Genomic DNA, 6,000 nt, shown 5'->3' with positions numbered 1-6,000 from the left:
CCAGAGGGAAGAGAATGGAGAATCGGACACCAGAAGAACTTTGGGGGAGTCGTGGTGGGAAAGAAGGAATGAGGAGAGAAGGGACGCCCCGGGGAGGGGGGCGGGGCTGGAACGGGAGGAGTCACTGTGCGTGGCCGCCCCCTCCCCGCCCCTCCCCTCGGGTCGGCACCCGGCCCTCCCCCTCCTCCCCTTCTCCTCCCGCTTCGCCGCCGCCTCCTCCTCCTCCTCCCCCCGGTGTGGATGGCGGCAGCCAGATTCGGAGCCCCAGCCGCGCTGACCGTGAGTGACCAACCAGCCCCAGGGGACAGAGGCGGGGAGGCATGGGGACCCCCTCTCCAGGGTGGGGCCTCCCCCAGTTCTCTGGGAAAGTTTCCGAGCCAGGAGCGCGGGCGCCCCGGGACTCGGGCATCACCTGGGCCCGCCGGACGCCCCCTTCTCCCCCACGCCCGCCCTTGCTGCCCCCAGAGGTGCTCCGGGCCCGCTAGGGGGTGGGCCCCGCGCGGGCTTCCTCTCCTCACCTCTGCTCTGAGGCTGCTGCTGTGACCTAGGTCCGACTCTGAAGAGAAAGAAAACTCAGCAAAGCAAAGAATCCAGACTCAGTTCCATGAGTGGGGCCCGGGGGCTCGCACAAACCCGCGCGCGGTGCCCCTACCTTTCGGACCTGGGTCACCAGCCTGTGTCGCTCATCCCTGCCTCGGGGGCTCTGGATCCCCCCACCCGGGACTCTCACTTTCTTTCTTTCTGGATCCTGTTATTCGCGCTGCTCCCTCCTTTCCCTCCCTCCTCCCTGAGAGACGCGTGTCCCCCAGGCTCGGACGCAGCTGAGGTCTGCAGCCCGGTGTCCCCTCCTGCCCTACAAGGCGAGAAGTCGGGCCGAGGGGCCACAGCCGCAGGGGCCGCCACACTTGCCCAGATATTTCCTGCAAGAATGACATTCCTGGAATTTAGTGTTGGGTCCCTTGGCCCGACGAACTGAACCGTGTGGATGCGAGGGAAAATTGAAATATATTCCTCTTTAGGATTTTACTATTTCTATTGGTTTGGCATTTTTTTTATTTTGAGCTCTCTAACTGTGCTTTCTTCCAATAATGATACGTCTTGTAGTTATTAGCCTTTCTAATTCTGAAAGATAGAAACAGGAAAAAAGATAATTTTTATAAAAAGAGAGGGAGAAAAAGAATGCTTGCTAAAAATACTGTTCAGAACCTGATCTTTGGCAAGGAAAGACTTCTGTCCACACTCGAAGGTTTTAGTGGGAGACAGAAGATCAGTGTAGCTTGTTTTCAGGCTACCCCAAACAGACTATTACAGCCTCTTCCAGGCTAGAAGTTTTAATTTGCCTGATGTGAACCCCAGCGTTTGTTGGCGTTCCCAGCCTGGCATCCCCCCCTCTGCATTTCTCTCCCCTCCTGCCAGCTCTCCGTCTTCCTCCCAACTCCCCCACTCCCACTTTCTCTCTCATAAAAGGGAGTTGTGAAAACAGAGGCTAAAATGAGCTGGACCACAAAGAGAAAACAGCTCCACTTATTTTCATCCTGAGGCTATTGCTTCAACTGCACTCTTGATTGGGTGGAAGAAATGTTTGGTTCATTTGTGTGGTTTTTATGTCAGTTCTTATTATGGTTGAATCAGTGTTTCCATGACGGGCTTGGTTCTCTGGGTGCTGGAGGGAGTTTATTAATTCTCAGATGGGTCTGGACAGATCAAGTCTGGAGTCTGGAGTTTTTTTTTTTAGGGATTATCTGGGTTGATATTGCAAGCCTCTGCCCACTCACTCAAAACCGGCGCAGGGGGAGCAGCCTGAGCCAGGGTTTACTTCCATGTGACCTGGGAAGGAAAAGCTTTACCAAGGAGTAGGCTGTGTGAGCAGGATTGCAGGGAGGTGTGGAACCTTTGCTGTTTTTAAGGAGAACACACTTCTCAAGAACTTTAGCCATTCCCGCTTCCACACAAACAATAAATGTGGTTGTAACAAATGTAGTAGATCAGATTCTAAACAGCCCATCAAAACAGGTCAAGCTATTTGGAAATAAATATTTTTTGTTAAATGAATTTCATTGAGAAAAAAGAGTTTATTTTTAAAAGGATGTAATTCACTCTCTGTTGCTTCAATTTGACAGTTCCCTGTTAGCTCGAATCAGTAAGGTTTTACTGTAATCTCAAAGCATCATTGATAAGGAAGTGGTGTGACTTCCATCCAAAAAGAAAGCCCTTAAGTTTTGAACTTGTTTGACCCTGTTGCTTAGAAAAACAATGTACTGTGCTCAGATAAAAATCTTTAGTCTCTTCCTCTTCCTGAGCAATTTTAATAGTGTATTTAATATGCTGGAAGTCAACCTTATATTATGTGGAGAAAAACTGCCTTTCTGCCTTGTTTAGCTTTTGCAGCATCTCATGGAATCTTTATAAACTGTTAATCTTGCTACCTGTCCCCAGGGTTTGCTCAGCAGCCCTAAGGTAGGCTGCTGGGGATGTAAGGAAGACCACAGAGAGTCCTTGATCTAAGAAGGTGGTCTGGATGGTGAGATGAAGTCTGCATCCCCCAAACAACCAATAGAAAGCAGCCAGTTATCATCTGGACAGGTCAGATGAGTTAGAAATACATGAAATGTGGGACCGGTGGAGAGGAAGGAAGGTTGGGGTGGTTAAGAAGTAAAATAACCCAAACGAGGATACCATGTGGCTTTTAAAAATCATATTGTCCAAGAATGCTGAATTACATAGGACAGGCTTGGGGTATGGAGTTAAATTTAAAAAGCAACTTATAAAATAAAAAGCACTGTAATTTCACTCTTTGAAAATACATCCAGAAAACATTGGAATTATATGCATTGAAATGGATGGTGGGATTATAGGCACTTTTTATTTTCTTTGTGCTTGCCTGTATTTTTCAACTTTTTACAATAATAATGGCTAACATTTATTGAGAACTAAGTATTTACATATGGTATTTTATTTTAAAACACTTTGAGGTAAGTACTACTGTTATTTTTATGATGGAGATTCAGAAACTAGAATCAGAGGGGTAACTTGTCCAAGGCCACACAGCCTCTAGGTGCTAGCATCAAGTCTTGATTTCGGGTCAGTGGCTAAAATCTGTGCATCTCAATCACTACTGCCTACCATTGCCCTGCACATGTATTATTATTATTTTAATTATAAGGAAAAAGTAGATAGAAAAGGAAAGGGAAAATATTTCATGCTTTAATAAGAACTCATATTTTGATTAATTGTAAAATGCCTCTGCCTCCCTTCTCTCTCATCTTCCGCTGTTACTTCTTTCTAGAAGTCCTTGAGAATTGCTCCAGACATAGTCAGAGGTAGCTCATCCGCTCCCCCCCGCCCCCCCCCCCCCACCCCGGGAGCCAGCCCTACCCACAGGAACAACCCAGAACTCCATGGACGCTTCCCCAGCCAGCCTGGAGTTACAGGAGCCCCAGGGGATTCTGGAGCAGTCCCAGTACAAGGCAAGGTTTTGAAACTAAATCAGACCAATTATGTCTTCATAGCTCTGCCAGTCATGGGCTTTCATTGTTCTTTGCAGCATCAGGTGAGTGCGATGGGTGGAAAGACCTGGGGAAAGCACCCAAGCTCCCATTTACCTGGGTGTTACACAGAATGTCAGGGTAGGCTGAGGATTTACCATGGAACGAGAAAGAGAAAAAGAAAAGCTCATTGTTTCTGGATGTTTATTACTGTGAAAACACAATAATAAACTACTTTTTGAAAGTTTGGCTATGTGGGTGATCTCATGTATTGGCAAGTTTGACTGATTTAGTGGAAATGGAAATATTCAGTGTGAGTGGTTCTGGGGGTAGCTCTGGGAACAAATGCCCACAAGTGCCGGTAACACCATGTGCCTTCATAGGCAACCAGGTCCCAGAGGGGGTCACTGTACCCATCCTCTTTGTGGAATATACCTACAGATCCCCAGGAGGATCAGCTTTCTTAAAGCACCTGATCAATCAAATAACATGCCTTAAGAAGAAGGCTTTCTCTCTTCTATTCCTAAGGAAGAAATTTCTGGAAGGATGATGATGGTAAGTGATAATCTTCTCTTTGTTGAAGAAAAGTTGTAAGATAAGGGTCAAGGATCTCTTTCCCAAATTAGCACACTCTGAGCAATGTCCCAGATCTTGTGTCCATTAACCATTATGAGAAACTTCTTTCTGGTCTCAGTGGCAGGAATAGTCCTTGTGAGCAACCTGTCTGCTGTGTCTTACGGATGCTGTGAACCCTTTAAGTGATGTTTTCCATTTCTCATTTGGCCAAAGGTAGCTCAGAGCCAATTTAGTGGTCCATTTCTAGCAAATGTATAAGATTTTATGGTCTCTCTTTTCCCCAACTAATAACATACATCTTACATTTCCTATTTATACTTTTCCTTGGCTCCCAATTTCCTTGCTATTTTATATTGTTTTATTTATTCAGTGCATTTTGGGGGCTGCTACTTCTAACACCACTTATTCTGGGTTCATTTTTCTCTTTCTTTTCTTTTCTTTTCTTTTTTTCTTTTTTTAGACAGAGTCTTGCTCTGTCGCCCTGGGTAGAGTGCAGTGGAGCCATCATAGCTCACTGTAACCTCAAACTCCAGACCTCAAGTAATCCTCCCACCTCCGCTTCCCAGAGTGCTAGGATTACACTCCGTACCTGGCCCTGTGTTCATTTTTCTTCATGTCAATGCAAATTTAGAAGCTCTTTCATAAAAGGTCTTGAGTGAATTCTAAAGTATTTGTATTCCTGAAAATGTCTTTTTTTTTGCTCTTACACATGAGAATTGGGCTGATTGTAGAATTCTAGACTCAAAATTATTTTCTCTTGGTACTCAAAAGATAGTGCACCATTGTCTTCTTGCATGTATTGCTACTACTAAGAAGTCTGATGACAACAAATTGTCACTTCATTATAAAGTAATCTGTCTTCTCCCTGGTAGCTTTTGGGATTTTCTCTAAAATGTTGTACAGGTATATCTAGGTGAGGACTTAGAAAATTTCATCCTACCTAGCAGTCAGTGAGCGTTTGTGATTGCCTAGCTGTGTAACCTTGGACAAGTTACCCCCCTTCTCTTAGTCTCCTCACGTATGAAGTAGAAATAATAACAGTATCCACTGCAAGGATATTATGACGAGATAATACATGAAAAATGTTAGAATGGTGCCTGCCATATAAAGAAGTACACAATAATTGCTATTGTGATTACTTTTATATTATCTGAGAAGTTCTTAGCCTTCTTGGATATTACTAGTTGATATAAATATTAGTTTTTCTAGTTGCACACACATGCAAAATCTTGTTGAGATTCTTTTAGAAAATGCATTCAGTTAATATTAACATCTTTACAATATTGGATCTTCCCATCTTCTCCTTTTATTCAGGTGAATGATGACTGGTGATTTCCCGATACATGTCTTGTACAACTTTTGCTGTATTTACTTTCTATAGATTTTGTTGATATTTTATTAATAAATAACCTTTGTTTCATTATGTTTTCTAATTTATTTGCTGGCCCATAGAAACATTCTTCATTTTTTAATTTTGTTCTTTTACTCAGCATCCCAGCTGGCTTATTTTTTTAGTTCTAATAGTGTGTATGTAGATGTTCTTGGATTTTCTATATAGACAATCACAAAACAACAATAATTTGCCTTTTCTTTTCCATTCCTTCCTTATGATTCCAGTATCTTTTTTCTTGTCTTATTGCATTGGGTAGACTCTCTGGGACAATGTTCAATTGGAACCATAGTGGAGGGCACCCTTGTCTTCTTACTTTCTTTTTTTCCTTTTGATAATGTTGGTACCAAGTCTTCTTACTGTCTTTAATATGTACTCTTGAAGTTTCTCCATTAAGCATGAAGTTTCCTTAAGGTTTTGGTAGATATTCTTTATTAAATTAAGGACTTTCTAGGAGTCCAGGCGTGATGGCTCATGCCTGTAATCCTAGCACTCTGGGAGGCCGAGGCAGGAGGATTGCTTGAGGTTTGGATTTTGAGACCAGCCTCA

General features: G+C 43.8%; 1 protein-coding gene across 1 annotated transcript in view; it reads left to right on the top strand.

Annotated features, from left to right (window-relative positions):
• Window positions 1-243: 243 nt before the first annotated feature.
• Window positions 244-6,000, top strand: part of STON1 (stonin 1) — a 48,011-nt gene continuing 42,254 nt past the window's right edge. The window contains exon 1 of the mRNA XM_069493935.1: window positions 244-279. The gene's annotated coding sequence lies outside the window, so the exon portion shown is untranslated. The remainder of the gene's footprint in view (window positions 280-6,000) is intronic.

Source organism: Eulemur rufifrons, chromosome 19 (genome assembly GCF_041146395.1).
Source record: "Eulemur rufifrons isolate Redbay chromosome 19, OSU_ERuf_1, whole genome shotgun sequence".
Taxonomy (NCBI): Eukaryota; Metazoa; Chordata; class Mammalia; order Primates; family Lemuridae; genus Eulemur; species Eulemur rufifrons.
Note: the sequence above shows the minus strand (reverse complement) of the source record. Positions and strands in the feature narration are given on the sequence as shown.